Source organism: Neovison vison, chromosome 14 (genome assembly GCF_020171115.1).
Source record: "Neovison vison isolate M4711 chromosome 14, ASM_NN_V1, whole genome shotgun sequence".
Taxonomy (NCBI): Eukaryota; Metazoa; Chordata; class Mammalia; order Carnivora; family Mustelidae; genus Neogale; species Neogale vison.
Window position 1 is genome coordinate 33,773,112 of NC_058104.1, and position 20,626 is coordinate 33,793,737.

Consider the following 20,626-nt stretch of genomic DNA (forward strand, 5'->3'; position numbering starts at 1 on the left):
GAACAAAAATAACTCCCAATTTTGAACACTATACCCAGTGAAAACATTCTTCAGATGTGAATGTGAAATAAAGGTATTTCTAAATTTACTTCCAGTTAACCTAAACTAAATGTTAAAGGGGTTCTTTAGATAGAAAGATAGTAATTGCAGATGAAATTGTGACTGTGTAAGGAGTGAAAAAGAACAGAATGGGTAAATGTATTAGTAAATCTAAATGAACATTGATTGTACAAAATGATAATAATGTACAGGTGAGGGGCACCTGGGTGGCTCAGGTGGTTAAGGGTCCTGCCTTCGGCTCAGGTCACGATCCCAGGGTCCTAGGATTGAGCCCCACGCCGGACTCTCCACTCAGCAAGAGCCTGCTTCTCCCTTTCCCTGCCACTCCCCCCTGCTTGTTCTCTCTCTCTCTCTGTCAAATAAACAAATAACATCTTAAAAAATATATAATAGGGGCGCCTGGGCGGCTCAGTGGGTTAAAGCCTCTGCCTTCGGCTCAGGTCATGATCCCAGGGTCCTGGGATCGAGCCCCGCATCGGGCTCTCTGCTCAGCAGGGAGCCTGCTTCCCTCTCTCTCTCTCTGCCTGCCTCTCTGCCTACTTGTGATTTCTCTCTGTCAAATAAATAAATAAAATCTTAAAAAAAAAATATATATATATAAAATGTATAGTTGAAATGACATGTACGAATATAATAAACATGATTGTACATTAACCAAAGGAAACTTATATCTTTATATGAGGCAAGAGGCTTTAAGGCAAGAAGTTGACATAAAAAGATACATTTTTAAGTGGCATAAAATATCAACCCACCAAGGAGATGTAACAATTATAATGATAACAACACTGCTTCAAAATATATAAAGCAAAAACTGAGAGCACTAACCAGGAGAAAACCCACAATCATTAACAGGAGGCTCAAACACAATTCTTTCAGTAACAGAACAAGTCGGCCCAAGATAAAACTCAGCCAAGATGGAAAAAGATGTGAATCACATAGTGAACAAACGTAACCTAACTTACGCATACAGACGCCGCGTGCAGCAGCAGGGAATTTATATACTCTTTACAAGGGCAGGTAGAATATTTACAAAATGCCAAAGGAATGAAGTGACGCATGTTCTCTGACCACAAACAAACTAGAGATTTGTAGCAACAAGACAAGAATACCTATAAATGTTTGGAAATTAAACATACACCTTTTTAAAAAGATTTTATTTATTTATTTGAAAGAGAGATCACAAGTAGGCAGAGAGGCAGGCAGAAGGGGGTGGGGAAGCAGAGAGCCTGACGTGGGGCTCGATCCCAGGACCTGGTATCATGACCCAAGCCGGAGGCCGAGGCTTTAACCCACTGAGCCACCCAGGCGCCCCTAAACATACACTTTTAAGTAACCCATAGGAAAAGGAAGAAATCATGAAAATTCAAAATTTTCCAAAATTTGGGTGAGTCCCTAAAGCTGCGCTTAAAAGAAAAGATGTTTATCTGGGGCACCTGGGTGGCTCAGTGGGTTAAGCCGCTGCCTTCGGCTCAGGTCATGATCTCAGGGTCCTGGGATCGAGTCCCGCATCGGGCTCTCTGCTCAGCGGGGAGCCTGCTTCCTCCTCTCTCTCTCTGCCTGCCTCTCTGCCTACTTGTGATCTCTGTCAAATAAATAAAAAAAAAATCTTAAAAAAAAAAGAGCAAATTAAATCCATGCTTCCTTCCCCCTTTTTGCTATTTTCCCCCCAAGTTCCCCTCCCCCATCCTCTGCCGCCCTACTTCCTCCTGCTCCCTCACCCCCAGATAACCAACAAGTGGCAACCAGGTGTGTACCTTTCCACACCGTATCCCCTGCTGAGACTATCACTTGGAAACAAATGGACTGAGAGGGTTGGTCTCCGAAAACAGAATCACACTGTACACACTGCTCAGCAAAATGCGTTTCCTACTTAACCAGACATCTTGCCAATTTCCCCGTATCAGTCCGTTTGGGACGAACTCCTTCTCTGTCAGCTGCCTAGTGTACCAGCACACGGACAGACCACAGACTCTTCAGCCATTCGTTCTTCCATCAACAGGCGCTCAGGAGGTGGTTAGCCTTTTGCCACCATAAACAGTGAGGCCAGAAATATCCTTCCATGTCCATCCCCGAGTCCTGAGAATTCCCTGACGATGGGAATTCTCACACTCTGGCATTCGGGTTCTTGCTCTTCCGGCCACAACAGCATTTTTGGAGGCTACACACTCCTCTCCGCGGGCAAGCCCAGCATGAGACTCGCTTTCCCCAAATGCATCCTGCAAACTCCATTTCTTTCTCCCCTCCTGAGGAAACAGAACCTAATAAAAGTTTATCTTCGTATGCCCAAGCAGGAAAGAGAACCCAGTCTGGATGGGGCAGGACAGTCCAATCCAGCGATTCACGAATGTAAGGGTTAAAAGGGTCAACAACGGATGGCGAGTCACCAGGGACCAGCAGCGGGAACACACTGGCCTCTCATAGACCTGGGGGTAAAGGGAGGAGACGGAGTTAGCAGAGCCTAGTGAGACCTGGAGCTGCGGAGGTATATGGCCAAGACACACAGCCCAGAGCAGAAGGACTGGGAAAGAGACGCCTCATCTCTCTCCTACGACCCTCCAGTTGCCTGCGGGTGCTTCTTCTGGGTGAACCGAACCAGGAGCTACTGCGCAAAAGGACCCGAGTGACACAGGGGTGGGCCTCCCCGGGCGCAGAGAAGAGCAGAGTGGATGGGACTATGGGAGGCAAGCAGAGAACCACCAGCGGAGCAGGCAAGTGTGAGGACTAATAGATGAAAGAACTGTGGTATTCCAAGGCTGAGCGAAGGGCCAACCACGCTGATAGTCCCCCCCAGGGAGCCGTCCTCCCAGAAGCCAGAGAGGTCGAGGGAATAAAGGAAGGGAGCTCAGCACAGGGTGAGCTCACCTACAGTGGGTTACACAGAGGGTTCCTGGCTGGCTGTGTGACCTCAGCCCAGCTGCTCACCCTCTCTGATTTTCAGTTTATTAGCTATAAAATAAGACGACTTGGTATCTTCCCCTGCATTCATACATACTCCTTTTCATGGTTGAGAAAGTGAAATGCCAATGAAAGTCTATTTTTCCATTCTCTGGATCTGGGCTTGGTCACGCAACTTGCTTTAGCTACAGTGACAAGCCAATGTGGTGCAGAGTCCTCAAAAGTGCTGTACAGGGGCACCTGGGTGGCTCAGTCGGCTAAGCCTTGGACTCTTGATTTCAGCTCAGGTCATGATCTCAGGGTCCTGGGATCGCGTCCTGCATCAGGTTCTACCCAGAGCCTGCTTGTCCCTCTCCTCCCCACAGCCATGAATAAGGAAATAAGATCTTTTTTAAAACTGCTGTACATTGAGGCTTTAATTGAACTGCTCTTACTTAGTGCTCTCAAGACTCCTATGACTACAACCACGAGAACAAGTTAGGACTAGCCCACTGGATGGTGGGAAACACACGACCAAGTCACCCCAGTCATTCCAGCTTATACCGCGTCAAACACCAGACAGGAGAGTGAGGCCATCCTAGGTCACTCACCCCTAGACAAGCCAACTCCGATCAGAAGAACTTCCCAGCAGACCCACAAAACTGACAAAGTTTGTTGTTTTAAGCCCACTACATTTGGAGTGATTTGTTACACGGTAAAGCTTACTGTTACAACCACTATCGAGATGCTGGCCATCTGTCCCTTCACGAAGAGCAACACAGTGGTGGGTTAGGGTACCAGAGGTGCAAAACATGGGGCACTGCACCAGAAAATGCACCAGTCACCTGTCCCGCATAGACATTAAAGCGAGCTCTCTCAATAGCATGGGTGTTCTCGAAGTCCAGTTAGCCTCAAGTTTAAAAAAAAAAAAAAAAAAAAAAAAGACACAATCTAAATGTTTAGATTGCTTTGCCCCTCCAGGCAGCCTCTTCTTTTCTTTCCTTTTTTTTTTTTTTTTTTTAACAAATTGCCTAGTGTAAAGAGTTCTTTTCTTTTTTTTCCCCTCCCGGGAAGTTATTTATTTTTATGGGCTTCTTTCGGGAAATAAAAATCAATTTTGGAATGCAAGTGATACATTTTACTCTTCCAATAATGAAAGCTAGAAAATTAAAGGCCCCAAGGAACAACCCCTCTCTACTAAAATGATGTAGAATGCAGCCCAAATGTTCTTGTGTGAACGTTTTATAAATGGTGACTGCTGTTTGCTGATGGAAACCTGGAAATCGCTCTTAGAAGACGCGGAGCCATGGCTGGGGACAGTTTCACACACCCGCAGAAAGGCACTTCTCCGTAACCTGTTCTGTACTTCGCAACTCTAGAAAACCATTTGTATCAGGGCCCACGTCCTGTGTGTGTCTGGGAAACCTATCCGTTCATTGATTTGGTATATAATTAATGAGTATCTATGATGTGTCCAGACCTGTGGGTGAACAATGAACAGGACAGAGTTGGTGCCTTCAAAGGGCTTATAGTTTAGGGGAAAGAAATAGACATTAAACAAGGTGTCTTAAGTTGGGGTCCCTGGAAACAAGACCCTGACATGGAGAATGGGGGGCAGGGGGCTTACTGAGGGAGTGTCCTTGGGAAGAGCCCCAGTCAGGAATGCGGGAAGCAGGGTAAAATAGAGAGAGGGGCTGTACGGCAATGCGGATGCAACGGAGATTCACCCCATGTCTTTCCGGCTCTGTGGCTGGGGCTGCCCTTCAGACACATCCCTAATGGAGGCAGGGGAGGGGCCTCCCCACAGTATCCAGTCATTGGGCTGCCTCCGCAAGGGGGCGTAACCTTGAACAATGAGACTCTCTTTGGGACAATTCCTGGAGAAGGAATTCTAGCTGTGAGCAGTCCACAGCCAATGCTCCCCACAGCTCGAAGCAGAAGCACCTCAGCCCTGAAAGGGGGCCCTGGTAACGCACCCCAGTATCCACGACACAAGGAATCACCGCAAATGGGTTATGTGTTGTGACTTCTGAGCTCAGGGCAGAAGGACCGAGCAGGGACTAAAACTTGTCATGTGTCCCTGGGCTCTTTTCTAAACGGTACATATCAAGAAGTGTGGAAAGTGTTCACCAACTCGAAACTCACTAGGTCCTTGGCCCTGTGAACGTCCTGATACACTTTCTCCTACACTTTCTCCTTGCATCCTGGCCATGACCCGGGAGGTATGAGCTCTCTCCGCTGGGCAGGTAAGGAAGCTGAGACTCAGAGGGTTGATGCACTTGCCTGGAGTCCCACAGTGAGCAGGAGGCAGAGCTGGGATTCAAAGCACAAAGCTTATGATCCTTTCTGCACACTCTGTCTCCTTTCCTCAGCACCCTGAGCCCTTCCTTCCCCGAGCCTTCTTCCACTCGCACAACAAACCCGCTCGAACCCTCCCGTCAACGACCTCCTCTCCAGCTGCCTCCTCCTCTCTCGTAACTCACATTCTCTTACGAGTTGCCTACACTTCTCTCCCCACTTGCTCTCCGTAACACCCCACAGCCCAGCTCTTGTTCCCATTGTGCCTGTGATCAAGCGCTGTCCAAATTCTGAAGTTAAATGACCACAGCCAGTGACTCTGTTTTCATTCTTAGCCTCTTCTCTCTACCATTAGCAGGTGGCAGCATCGAACGGGCTGGCCACATCCCCCTTCTCAAATGCTCTCCCGTCTTGGTTCCTTGGTGACCCCCACCCCCAGCTCTTCTGGTCTACCTTCTTCTTCTACAAGCACCACTTTTAAGTTCCCCTTCACTGGCTCCTCTTCTTCCACTAAGCCCTGAAGTGGCTCTATTTTCCAGGGTCCCAACCATGCCCTTCTTCCAATTCTCCACTCCCTAACACCTCCCTGACATGCCCAGTGGCTTCGGCTCCCGTTGCTTCACGCTACTGATACCTGAGCCTCTGGATATGTAGATGCAACCACCTACTAGACACAGACACCCAGACACCCCCAGACCCAGGCTTTACAAAACCAAGGTCACCACCTGTCCCTTGAAGGGACATTCCTCCAGTGGCCCATGGTACTGAATAATGTCCCAAACGCCTAGAATGTGTGAGCAAGGGCTTCTGTGACCTGGCATTCATTGATAGGTCTTCACAACCACTTTCTAGAGCCTCAACACACCAGAAACCCAATGTCCCTTCACTCATGGGGTCCCTTCGGCCCGAGAGCCCACCGAGTCCACCCACCCTTTCACCTATTTAATAACTTATTCAGGATGTGTCCAATGCATGGTCGGCACTAGCATAGAGTGGCATGAAAAATAAAGAAAGTTCCTGACCTCCATCCAGTGGAGGGGAACAAGGCAGAAGCAAATCAGCAAAGAAGCAACAGAATGACAGATACAGGTGATAAGTAGAAAGTATTTCAACAAGGGGATAGGAAAGAGAGGGTCAGAGGTGGCCCTTTTGAGAAGGGGACATTTAAGTGGACACTGTCCAGCCACATTGTAGAGCTCAAGGAAGAACAGTCCGGGCTGAGGGAAGGGCAGAGGCAAGAAGGAAGGAAAACCATCTGGTAGGACAGGGAGGACATCATGCAAAGGGAGAGAAGAAGAGGCTGGAGAGAGAGGCTGAGAGACAGAGGAAAAACCCAACTCCTGCAGGCTCCCTGAGCACTGGGGAGGGGCCCAACTTCAGTCAAAAGCTCTAAGCCCCAGTTCTGGCAATAGGTTAAGCAGGGGAGCAGCAGGGCCCCATTCACAGTTGAGAATGGATCTTTCTGGCTGGATATGAAGAGTGCATTTCAGAGGGCAAAAGCCCATGAAAGCTTCTATTCATCTTTTCAAAGGCCAAAACAGACAAAGCCCCTAGCTGAGCCCTAACAGGGGGTTGGTTCTCCCCTCACCACTCCCCAAACTAACTCTTGGCCTCGGATTCTGTGAAGCCTTTGGGATTCCTATCTCATCAGCAGGCGCCCTGCCCCTAGCACTTGCTTTCAAGCTGGGTCATCACTACACACACACACACACACACACACACACACACACCCTTTTAGAGTGAGCTCTCTTCCTCTCCCTCACTTAGTAGGTTGTGAAACACGCTGTGCGTAAAGGGTCACACTCCCTCATAAAGCCCTCACGGTGTCTGGCACATGGCCTCCCACATGGGAGAGACTCAAAGAACAATGGAAGAATGAAGGAAGGAAGGAAGTCTAAAAGGGAAGATCTTTGTGTTCCCTGGGAACACTGCGTGTTAAGAGCCTTGGTTTAGAATCAGTCCCATCCGTATTTTAACTCAAGCCCTGCCGCCCACTAGCTAGGGGACTTTGGGCAAGTAAATCACCTCTTCTTTGCTGCATTTTCCTCTTTGTAAAGTCAGGATAACAATGGGTACGGGATAGGCATTTTTTTTTTTCACAGAACTATCTCAGGGAACTAAGGGGACAAAAGAAACACCAGTGTCCCCTCCCCTTCCTAAGAGTCTACCTGCTGGGGAAGACAGGGTCTGTCTTTCAGACCCACACCTAAATGATACCTGTCAGCGAGGCTCTGTCTTGTTTAAATGTTTGTTTTCCACATGTGTTGAGTGCGCACCATAAGCTCCAATACAACCATCATCCCATTTTATCGGCTATGAACGATTGGGGAAAGCCCCCATCAAACGTGCTCCTGGGTGAGGGCTGAGTCTGGTCCTTGCCAGTGTGCCCCTGGCCCAAGACCCACCAATAGCTAGGCCATGGAAATAGGCCTTATGAATTCACTCTCAGACCCCAAACCCCAGTCAACAACCCCTCCCCTGGAGATGCTTCCTCTGTGGCACCCCTACTCACAGAAGTCTGGGGACAAAGACATCTCAAGCTCAGGATTTGCCTTTACCTACCATTCCCATCTAGAAGAACCTGTAGGCTCAAGCCCCATGAGCTGTGCCTTGAATTAATGACAGACAGAGAAAGTGATGAGCCTGGGGGCTTCTTCGTAAATCTTAGGGAAGATAGGGCCAGCACAAGCTGAAACATGGACTTGCAACACCATCTGATGTCGGGAAGCATTGATGAGGAGTCTGGGGCCAAGGAGGACCACAGGTGGAGGAAGGAAGCCATGCACCTGTTACAAAGCTGAAGAAAAGCACACTCTTCCCTCAGTTGAAATCAATGTTTCTATTCCTAAAACCCTCAATTTGAGTGGCTAAGGGCCTAGGCTTTAGGTTCGAACAGACCTGGGATCAAACTTCAGCTCTGCCCCTTATTAGCCAGACCCTGGACAAGACAGGGAAGCTATCTGAGACTCAGTTTCCCCATCTGTAAACAGAGATAACATGTGTTCAACACGGGTAAAGAGGTCAGTGATGTGCCTGGCATTCAGGAGAGCCCTGTTTTTGTGCATTTTGTATTTATGGAGAGGGAGAGACCTGAATTATTTCTGGCAAGGGAACTGCATGCCCAGGCCCCTACAAAACCAGCAGAAATAAGAAGACGCCGCAGAGCACCCTTTGCATCTGCTAGGGCTGTGAATATGCCCCTGTGTCCTTCTCCCCTAACCATTTCATATTCTCCTACAGTGTGGTTCACTTTTCTTTCCTCACTTTAAAAGGCCTTCTCGGATTGGGATTTCTCAAGCTACAGGTGAAGATGGTGGGTCAGAATGGAAGAAGAAATAAAATCAAAGCATCATTGATCTCCAACTCAGGGGGCAGGCTCTTAGCTCTTTTTCCATGTCCCCGTGGAGGCTCATTCTGTAAGCCAAGGCAGGCACCCAGCAAAGACCAGAGAAACTGGCATAAGAGCCCCAATCCAGCCATCTCCGGCTACCTCCGTAGGGGGAGGAGGAACAGACAATAACAGTCAGTTACCCACCATTTCCCTCCTTCCCCAGCATAACTCGGAGCCCAGCAGGCAGCTGATGATAAGTCAGTGGCATCTGACAAGCTATGGAAAGCTCCCTGTCTCTGGAGCTTCTAATCACCAGGTGTCTGAAGAGGCTGCGGGAGCAGTCAGCTTCTGCCCTCATTAAGAGCCCTTTGGTGGGCAGAAGAGATGATTGTTCCAGGAACTGTCAGGTTCATCAGCCAGCGGATGGGGATGGGGGGGTCACACAGAAGCCCCAGAGCTCTGACCTCCTGACCCACGCCGTATGGGCTCCTCATTTGCATCTCATTTGCATGGCATACTTAACAGGACTCCAGCTTCCATGCAGAGAAATCACTGTCTCATGCACAGCGAGGCTCTGCCACCACGTTTGTGCAAATGATCCTGTGGGAGGGGAGCCCGCAAAGCCAGTCCCCGCAACGGTATCGGCCCTCCAGGAAAACAAGACCTCAATCAGACCACGGTGATGAGGACAGATGTAGACGGCACTATTCCGGGATGCATGACCAACTAAATAAAGCCATGGTTACCTCATGCGCAAGGCCAGACAGAGGGAAAATTCCAAATGTTTTCAAGAGACTGTGTTAGAACGATTCAGGCTAATTGCATGCAAGTCTTGTACTATGAAAGTCAAACTGCACCGGCATCACATAAATGAGCTGTCAGCAGCCTGGTCAGAGTTCCCACAGAAAAGAACCTGTTCCTTCTCTCAGAACAGGTGCTGTTTTGTTTGGCAGATACACCACCTCCCCTCCTTGGCAACGGCTCTCCATTTTATTTATGGGGATCCAAAAGCCACAGAGGCCCCCATCCCCGGAGGATTATAGCAATGTCTCTCCGTATAACATGGGTGCTGAGATCTCTGTGTTAAGGCAGACTTGGGTTCCAATCCCAGCTCTAGCACTGACTAGCGGTGTGGCCTTAGCCAAGCCACTTAACTTTTCTGAGCTTCAACCTCCCCCTCTATGGGATGGGGACAATTTTGGTCTATCTTAGAGGAGTGAAATGATGTCATGCCCGTAACAGTAACGGATACAACACCTGGTGTCTCTCACAAAATACAAAGTCAAGAGATGCTGTCTGGAGTTGAGAACACAAGAACTGGATTTGTAAAGATATAACTTAAAGGAGCTATGAGAATTACTAGAGTCCCAATAATGGATTCCCACTGCACTAAGTGTAAAGACAAATTCCTTAGAGTGGGTTACAAAGCCTTTGGCAGCAGCCTCCCTGTTAGCTCTGACTTCTTTTGCTCCCTTCCCTTTGCCTCACTTCACTCAGACACTTGAACCTCTTTACTATTTCCCCAAGCATGGGGAGCACACTCATGCCACAGGACCTTTGTACTGGCTGTTGTTCTACCTGGAATGCTTTTCCGCCAGGCAACTGCATGGCTTTCCTTCATCTCCTTCAAAAGTCTCCACTCAAATGTCCCCATCTCAGTGACTCTTTCCCTGCCACCAGATCTAAATTTGCAAGCCTGCTCCCCTCCCTCATGCTTCCCATCCTCCTTTTCTGCTTTATTTTTCTCTTTAGCACTTACTATCTGGCACGTTGCATATTCTACTTATTTGCCTACTTTATTGTCTATCTAACACACTACCACAGAAATCAAAGCACAGCCTGCAGACCAAATCTGGCCTACGGCCTGCTTTTGTAAATAAAGTTTTATCAGACCACACCCTCACCCATTCGTTAACGTACTGTCAACCAGCTGGGATGGTGACCATATGGCTCCAAAGTCTATCTGGTCCTTTATAGGACAAGCTTGTGGAGCCCTGTCAGGGCAGGACTTTGTCTTGCTCTCCAGCAAGTCCCTCTGAGTAGGTCCAGTGCCTGACATCTACAAGATGCCCCATGACAGTGTCTTTTTGCTAAATGAGGTCAATTAAACATGGCAGGACGCCTGTGCTGCAGGTAAGGAGGGGAGGGGGACCTGAGGGGAAGTACCAGAGAGCTAAATCTCACCCAGAAAATCAGAGCCACAAAGCAGTGAAATGAAACCATGACAGGGCACGTCTTTAGAATACAAAGTACCAGGAGAGGGACGCCTGGGTGGCGCAGTTGGTTGGACGACTGCCTCCGGCTCAGGGCGTGATCCTGGAGTCCCGGGATCGAGTCCCACATCGGGCTCCCAGCTCCATGGGGAGTCTGCTTCGCTCTCTGACCTTCTCCTCGCTCATTCTCTCTCTCACTGTCTCTCTCTCTCTCAAATAAATAAAAAAAAAAAAAAATCTTTAGAATACAAAGTACCAGGAGAAAGAATTAAAAATGGTGGTTCTCAAATGTGGTCCCCTAGAACGAGGACACATCAGCAGTCCCTGAGAACGTGTTACAAATTCAGATTCTCAGGGGTACCCCAGACCTACTGGCTATAGAAACTCCGCAGTGGGACTGTCCAGGTGATTCTGACATAAATTCAAGTTTGAGACACACAGCTCTCACGAGCAGAACCAGGGTTGGGGCAGGGGATGCTGCTTTACAGCATAAGGTCTTCAATGCACACAATTTTTTTGTTTGCTTGTTGTCTTTTTTTTTTTAAGATTTTATTTATTTATGTATTTGCTGAGAGAGAGAGACAGTGGGAGAAGGAACACAAGCAGGAGGAGTGGGAGAGGAAGAAGCAGGCTTCCCGCCGAGCAGGGCACCCGATTCAGGGCTCAGTCCCAGGACCCTGGGATCATTGACCTGAGATGAAGGCAGACACTCAACAACTGAGCCACCCAGGTGCCCCGCACACTGGGGATTTTTTAAACTCTAGTTTAAAATGTATTCATCAGGGGTGCCCAGGAGCCTTCCTCAGTTAAGTGTCTGCCTTCGGCTTAGGTCATGATCCTGGAGTCCCAGGATCCGGCCCCACTTCGGTCTCCCTGCTCAGCAGGGAGTGTGCTTCTCTCTCTTCCTCTGCCCCTCCCTTCCTTGCTCCTGCTCTCTCTGTTTCAAATAAATAAATGTCTTTTTAAAAAATAATAAACTGTATGAATCATACCTTTTTATTTTCTGCATCTCTGATGCTTTGACATCTGGAGCCTTGCTGACCCTTCCCAGGGCTATCCAATCCAGAAGCAAATCAACCAATTCTCAGCTCACAGCCCAGTCACCTCCTTTACAAAGCCCTCATACTCCAGGCCCCTACTCCCTTGCACCCCAGAGCCTGCTATTACTTAAACTAGCCAGTCTTCAGCCTGTTTACCCTGCCTGACCTGTCCTTCTCATGGAAACCAAGAGACAGGCTCCTGCCCATCTCTCCCCCTCCAACTCCCCCTTGGTACTCCTCTGGGTGGCCCTGCGTGGGGTGGCATGCTGTGCCTCCCCCTCTTGGGAACCAGGGATAACAAACCACCCTTTTAATGACAATCACCCCCTCATCCCGTATGCCTCCCTATGCCTTAATACTAATAAAATCAACATTTTAAAACAAAACAGAAAGATGGGGGGCTGGGGGTGGGGGAGGGAATGGCACAGACCTAATACAAAGAACGGTGTCAATGAGGTGACATCCAAGATGTCACAAGCGTGACGGGAGAGCAAAAGCTCTCCACACAGCCCTAGAGGAAAGGGCCACACCTAAGATGAAATGCATCCGGCCCATCCTTGCGTCTGGAAAAAAATTAAAAACCTGTACAAGGACACAGGGAACTCGTGTGCAGACGTGAGAGGTTTGATGGGATCAATCAGCAGAGCGCAGTGGCTGGCCTTAGCCCAATCCCCGCCAAAAGAACGTCATCTCAAGATGCGGAAAGAGAATGATGTTGTCTAGAACAGTTTTTTTCAAATGACGGGCCATGACACATTTGTCCATGGTCAGTGAAATCAATGGGGAGAGTCGAGGCCATTTTTCTTAAAGGATTTCTTAGAGGACGGAGAACAGAAGCGAACAGAATGGAAGGCTGCAGAAGGAAAGAGCCTGCATCAGTGTGCCGAGCTGGCATGAGCAGAGGTATTATTTCGTGACAGCTTGGTTTCGGCTGTGAGCCCGTGCCTGTGCTGGGGCTCTGGAATGCCACAGCGTGGGGCGCAGTCCGCAAAGTTCCAAAAGCCCTGGGTCTGGAACAGCGGAGGTGACCACCACTGCCCCCCTCCGGCAGCACCTGGCGGTGCGCTCGATGAGGAAGCGCTTCTGATTGGAGGAGAGGAGTGTGGGAGGAGCTCCGCAGAAGTGCTTCTGATTGATTGGAGGAGAGCAGTGTGGGGAGGAGCTCCGGCTCTGCGTGGGCGGCGGGACGCACAGCCCTGCTAGGGAACGTGACACGTGACATCCCTTCCGGGTTGTGGGTTCTAGGTTAAGCATGAGTGAACGGCTGTGGGAGCCGGGGAAGCTGCCCCCGGGAATGGAGAGATTCTGGGAGCACCTGAGAACCATTTGCAAACCAGTTCCAGGCTGTGGGCATACCGGTCTCGGAGAAATAGGGATGAAACAAGGAGAAACGTCACCAAGTTCCTTATTATCCGCTTTGGCAGCTGGCTGGCTGGCCGGGGCTTCTTGGAGCCCCCACCAGCTCCACGCCTGGGCGGGGACCCTTCCCCCGGGTCATCTGACTTCGGGTCATCTGACCCGGACCTCCGGGTCATCCAGGTCTTCCGGCCGCTGGCTTCTCCACCTTTGCTCGAGATCTAATGCCTCGCGGGAAATCCCTTGTTCCATGCTCCCCAGAGCGGCTCTGAGTCCCGAAACACCGGGGTGGGAAGCGGCCGGGAAGACCTGCCCCTCCTCTGTACTCAAACCCCCTCGTAGCCTGTTTCCCGGTGTACCCTGAGCACCCCCTGAACACCTTTTTTATTTGTAAGTGAGAACGCTTTCTCAAGACACTGCTGTGAACGCGATTCTATCCCTCTCCCTCTCACCTTCTGGATGCCCTCAATTGCAGCCAGCTTGAGCCGACCCAGAGCACTCCGGAAGGGGAACGGAGGTCGTCTGTGGTAGAGAAGCACAGGCCCTGGAGTCCCACAGCCCGGGATGTCAGTCCGAGATCTGCCCCTTCACGGCTGTGCGAGGTGAACGTCTCCCACCCGCTGCTTCTTCCCCATGAAAAACGGGGGTAACGCTTCAAAGGTTTAGGTTGAACATGACTTGAGATGGTCCCCTTAAAACATGCATAAAGGAGCGCCCAGGTGGCTCAGTTAGTTAAGCAGACGACCCTTGGTTTCAGCTCAGGTCATGATCTCAGGGTCTTGGGATCGAGCCCCAGGCCTGGCTTGGGGCGGATTGACATTCTCTCCCCCATCCCCCTGCCCCTCTCCCAGGCTTGCACACGCAGGTGTGCACGCACGCCCACACATACTCTCGCTCAAATAAATCTTAAACAAAAAACACCTGGCGTATAGTTAAACACTCAATAAGTGCCGGCTGCACATGTGATTGGAACAGTGGGTCTTCAGGTGGCAGATTTACAAATCTAGTGCCCCAAATACCTCAGCAGGGCAGACACCATCTCTCAGGACATTTTAGGTAGAAGCAAATATCTCATAAAAGATTCAGCTTAGGTGTTTTAAGTTTTCCAGGCCCCGGAGGGAGGTAACAAGACAAATCACAACAACTGACACGTATCATGGCTGCACTTAGCCAAAACTCTCTCCACCTGCCCCTTAGAAGCAGGGTCTCCGAAAAGGTGGACGTCTCCCCCAGAAAACCACGTCCTAACACGACCAGTTTGGAAGGAAACAAAAACATCACCAAACAGGAAACTCCAAATTTGGTAAATCCAGCAAAGATCAGTGAGGAAACACAGAAAGGGCTGTGTAGACCATGCCAATCAGAATAACAGCAAATATCATACGGCACCAGCAGCATATACCAGGTGGTGTTCCAAACACTTGACACACACTGCCCGCGGAATTCTGTCCAGGACCCTAGAAGGTGGGCGCTCTCCCCACCTCCACTTGTCCTCCCAAACTATCCATGCCTTACCTGCCAGCATCAAATCCCCCAATCCTGGGCCCTCCCACTGCAGAGGCTCAGGACTAAGGCCGTCTTCTTCTGGCCACCTCTCACGACCGAGGCACGTTGCCAGTCTCTTGGGCAGGTCTTTGGCCACTGAAGTCTGCTTCTCTGCGAAAAAACAAGCCACCCAGAAGAAGTGGCATCATCCCCAGGCTCACAGTCCAGGAAACACTGGCTCTCGTAACTCCCCAAGGAGAAAAGCGGGCGAACAGGAGCGCTGGGGAAACGGAACTGCATGAAGTAAAATCCCCATCAACACAAGGGCCAAGCCGCGCCTGCGCCTCCACGTCCTCTTCCGTAGAATGATCCGGAAGACCTGTGCTCACAGCTGAGGCTGTGAGTCGGATTCAGTGAGGGATCACCTGTAGAGTTCATGGCAGGAGCGCGTGTTTCTGAAACCGAGGCGCTGCTAATTATCCCCTATCGTGGGACAGAGGCAGGAAAGACGGGATCAAGTCCGAGCCCCAGCTCTTCCCAGCTGTGCAACTTGGGCAAGTTATTTAAACCTCTCTCGGTGTGCCTCAGTTTCCCCATCTGTAAAATGGAGATGATATTAGCAACTACTTCACAGGTCATTGATGGATGTTAGATGAAGGCGGAAGGGCTTACTTAGCCTGGGGCCTGGCACTTATCATCCTAAGTGTTGTGTCTCTGGCTCTTGTCGTAGCAGCAAGAAAGAACCCCAGACAGACAGACCACTCAAGACCTTGAAGAGCATCTCCCGTGACCTTTTCCGCCCTGAGGAAGCCAGCCCAACACCTGGGTCATGGGCTTACCCATCAAGTGTAAACCGTTAACCTTCCTCTCTTCCCTTAGCCTCTATCCTGTACCAGTGCCACCTCCTCCAGGGGGCCCTCTGGGATGCCTCCAGCCACTCCTCCCTCCCTCATTGAAACTATGATTGCAAGAAAGATTCGGACCCCCGTAAACACAACAGGCAGAAGATGAGGTCTTTACTATGGCCTTGATGCTACCCTGTGCCCTCAAAGAATCGCCAGCATTGAATCCTCTCCTGCCTCTCTCCCCCAACATGCTGTCTGTGTCTCTGATCTAACACCTTTGTAGCCTTAAATCACGTCCTTCCAATGGACGCCCTGATGTGCTGGAATCCAAATGACGGCTCCCGCATGCAATCCTGCCTCCCCCACCTGCTAACTGGGTGGCTAGAGGCTCAGATTCTTTAAGGTTGTTTCTGCTTTTGTAAAAATGAGGAAAATAAAATGCACTCATAGGGGGGTTGTGGGAACGGAGCACAGTGACCTTGTGTGACACTCCACAAATACTCCTGGGATCTAAGTCCCACTGCATTTAGAAAAAAGCTCCAAACCCCTAGAGGCTCACAAGACCTCCCTGGCCTCCCTTGCAGCTTCATTTCCCCCCTCTGCCCAGATCCTGCCACGGGGTCAACTTCCCATCTGGTCCGGAAATGCAGAAGCTGCCTCCCTCCTCCCCCAGGGCTTTTGCCTCTGCCACCCTCCTACGTGGGATGCTCTTGCCCTGGATTTTAGGAGCTGGCTCCCTCCTGCTCATCATTCTGGTCTCAACCAGAAGCCATCATCTCTGCCAGTGACCCACGGGCCACCCTCAATCACAGCACTCTGCTGTTGTGACTCTCTTTATGGCCTTTATTGCTGTCTGAAAGTATTTTGTCGGCTTTACTGTTCCTCTTCAAGCATTGAAAAGAATGCAGGGGCCGTGACAGCAGAGGCTTGTCTGTCTCCTTCATAACTGTAAACAGTGCCCACACACCGGAGATACCCAATGAGTATCTATTGGAGAAGTAGGGGAGCTAGGATTTGAACCCAGGCCTGACTCCAAAGCCAGACTATCCTGGCCCGTAATTACTATAGACTTGCAGCAAGTCAGTGAGAAAAGCAGGCGAGAGGCTGCTGACTGGAGAGCTGGGGATGCCTCACCCAGACAAAGGCAAAGCAGGGAGGGAAGGTTCTGGGTCATTTTCCACAAGCAGTTCACGCCAGGCATTCACGCCTCATGAGGTCTATCCGAGGACATGCAGGTAGGTTCAGGTCACCGATGGATGCGGATTTCAGCCTCTGACGTCCCAACACCAAAGCCGCGTGAGTTCTGAACTGCCACCCCAAGGTGAGGCTGGATGTCACAAACCATCCGAGGCACGTCCACCTGTGGCCACCGGGCAGGACCCGAGCACGGCTAATGCCTGCCATCTAGTGGACAAGACACATCTTGGTTTCCCTGTGACTGAGCAAGACTTAATGGAATTTTATTTTATTTTATGAGAAAGAGAGAGAGGGAGAGAGCAACCAGGGGAGGGCAGAGGGAGAGAGAATCTTAAGCAGACTCCATGCCCAACGTGGAGCCCCGTGCAGGGCTCAATCTCACAACCCCGGGATCATGACCTGAGACAAAATCGAGAGTCAGACACTTAACCTGCTGAGCCACCCAGGCGCCCCAAGGGTTATGGAATTTTAAAGTGCATGCAGATCACCTGGGATTTTGCTGAAATGCAGATTCTGATTCTCAGGCCTGGCTGGAACATGAGACCCCACATTTCTAACCAGCTCCCCAAGTGATGCTGGGGCTGCTGCTGGTCCACAGATCACACCTGGGAACAGCTGGTGCCTTGCAATTCCTGACCTATTAACCCCCAGATGCAACAAGGAGGACTGGGGCGGCCACACAATGGGGAGGAGAATCAGAAGGCACCCGAGAAGTACAAGTTTTGGAAGTCAGAGCGGTCAGACCTGGAGGCAGGGGGGCGGCGGCTGCTGGGCAAGAAACAGAAAGAGGACACGCTTCCTGGGACCTGAGTAGGGAGATGCTCTTAGCTAGAGCCAAAAGGAGGCATCCAAGGGTCGATGCCCACGAGGGTCAGAGATCAGGCCCAGCCCACAAGGCGAAAGCTACGCAAGACACACGCTAGTGACCGAAAAAAAACCCGAAACGCCCGGGCCCCACTCTGAGCAAGCTGAGCCCCATCCAGCAGTCCTCCCCAAAGCCTCTGGCATCGGCCGCTTAATTTCCACTGCAACTGTTGCTGGAGAATTTCGTGTGAATTCCTTTTTCCTATTCAGAGATTCTTCTGTTTTTATTTTGTGTTTGAAAAATTACAAAAAGAAAGAGAAAAATTACAAAAGCGCTACGTTTATTGTGACTGGAGAAACAGTGCCTAACACATATAAAGAGCCCCCTTTTCCTGCCCCACTCTCTCTCCGTTCCCACTTCCCAGTCCTTCTGTGATCCCCATGTTTACAGCGTGGTTTGTAACCCTCTACACCTTCCTTCCCACCCTTATAAAAATACACAAACATCACTTCACACATAGTAAGTGTCTGTTGCGGCTGCTTATTTCTTCGAAATGAGATCATACTAAATAAATTTTTGTGCAACTTAATCCTCTCACTTAATAAGACATCAGAGATGTTGCTCCAGGTCAAGCGTTGGTCAAATGTTTCTGGTAAGGGTCGGAAAGTAAATACTTCAGGTTTTGCAGACCGTACAGGCTCTGCCACAGCCACTCAGTGAACTCACTCTTGTATCCCCCAAGTGGCCATGGTCAATATGTAAATGAATGATGTGGCTGTGTTCCAATAAAACTTTATTTACAAAAACAGGCAGTGGGCCAGGTTTGACCCCCAGGCCATAGTTTGCCAACCCTGCTCCAGGTCAACAGCTGTAGCTCTAACCTATTTTTAATTATACATTAATCTACTTTTAATTATTTAGAAAGTCAAGTAAAAGTATAACATGAAGCATAATATACTACAGAAAAGCATGCAAATCATTAACTTGTACAGTTTGTGGAAAACATATGTGCTACTAGATCCCAAGTCACAAACCCAGAATACAAGCAGCTCCGCAGAAGCCCCACACACCCGTTTTACTTCACTGTTTTCAACAACGGCACAACAGCCCACAGAACGGAGGCACCCTACCTAGGCTGATTCCAATTCTTTCCCCCCACTGACAGAGTATTGATACACATGCTCGTTTGGGCTTTGCTTCCTTGTGTGCTGCTGGGTTTGTTTTTTTTTTGTTTTTTTTTAGATTTTATTTATTTGTTTGACAGAGATCACAAGAGGCAGAGAGGCAGGCAGGGAGAGAGGGGGGAAGCAGGCTCCCTGCTGAGCAGAGAGCCCGATGTGGGGCTCGATCCCAGGACCCCAGGATCATGACCTGAGCCAAAGGCAGAGCCTTTAACCCACTGAGCCACCCAGGTGCCCTGTGTGCTGCTGTTTTATTTCAGCAAGACGGAAATGGGAAATCTGCAAAGCCAAGTGTGCAGATACATACATTTTAACAGATGTTGCCAGACCACTTCCTAAGAAAGCGGTGACAAGTCACAGTCTTGCAGGTCCTGGCCGTGCTCCCCCTTGGGACACAATTCAGCAGGCATTCAGGGAAAGTAACTGAGCACCCCGCCTCTCCTGAGGCTTGGGGGCCTCGGACCTTGATCATTCTGATGAGAGTAAATATTCAGGGAAGAGGACAAGGAACACTGAGTAGAAAGGGTCTGGTCCCCTCTGTCATCTTGGTGTCTAGGACACCTACCTCCCGCCTCTTGAGCCACAGGCTTCAGAGGAAGGCTGCCCAGCAATCCTCCAACCTCTCCAGGACATGACCTCTGCTGCACTGAGAAAAACAGAGCTGCGCAGACGGCGATATGATTTAACTCGACTTCTTCGGGACCAAAACAATGCAGAGCAGCAGAACGGACGTGTCTTCCCGAGTTTGTTTTAAGGGAATTGGCTTTCCAGTGAGGACATAATGATGTGTTTTCAACGAACCTATTTTGCTGTGTTACAGTTTCTCCAAACAAACAAACAAACAAAATCCAACAACAACTAGGTACGATGTGGTCTAAGGGATCATAGGTGTCATGGCGCCCCATTCCCACATCTCCTCGGTGGCGGAAGCCATGTGGGCTGAGGGGGACATGCCTGTCTGTCCACACTGGGCAGTCTTCTGAGCACAGATAGTGTTCACAACTTTTACCACCCAATGGGAGCTGTGACAACAAGAGAGAGGATTAACCTAATGGGGGTTGAGGTGACAAAGTAAAATGCATTTGTCAAAACCCAGCCATTGTCCACTGAAGGTATTCCCCTCTTTTGCAAATTTTACCTCAAACATTAAAAAAAAAAAAAAACCTGTAAATAAGTGTTGTATTCTAGTTGATGATGGACATGCTTAAGTGTTTAGGGGGAACTGAATTGATGGCTTCAATTTGCTTTGAAATATGTCAAAAAATAAGATGGGTTGATGGATGGAGAGTAAGGGGGGACGGTTACTGAGGAAGCAAGTGTAGTAGAATGTTAATGGCAGGTTTGAGTGTTCACTGTAAAATCCTTTCAGCTTAGTTGTATGTCGGACATTTCTCAAAACAGGACATTTGGGGAAAAAGTACTAACTGGTGATGTGGGGAGGGGGTAATCTACACGAGCCGGATCCTGTCCCTGTTCCATGATGTATGGCTTTGAGAATGGCCTCCTTTCTTGGGCCTCAGTGACTCGGTTGTTTCATGGGGGTACGGAAGAGGGGCTGAGCTCTTCTCTGTGATGCCTTCCATATGGACAATGATGACGCTGTGGTCTCATTTCATTCTGTAAAACTTGGGCATCTTTGGAAAAGAGAGCCTTTGGGGAGGAATGACTTTGAAGGCAGACACTGCCCCCTAGTGGGCCCAAGTGGTCTGATTTATGATCATGTTCTACCCTTGCCATTGAAGCAAGGTGGAGTCATATTTCAAGACTTTATTCTATCTGTATTTTCTTTCCTTACGTTTTTCTTTTCCTCCCGCCTTCTCTTTCCCTTCCAAGCAGACGGCCATCTCAGTGGAAGTATGTAGCAGTGAAAAAGCAGAAATAGCCTTCAGGTCATTCTTGTCCTATGTCCCAAATTCCCAAACCTCAGAGGTTTCAAAGAGA

General features: G+C 49.6%; 1 protein-coding gene across 3 annotated transcripts in view; it reads right to left on the reverse strand.

The window, feature by feature from the left end:
* The window catches only part of PRKCB (protein kinase C beta), a 326,959-nt gene that overhangs the window by 130,590 nt on the left and 175,743 nt on the right, over nucleotides 1–20,626 (reverse strand). The window lies entirely within an intron of this gene.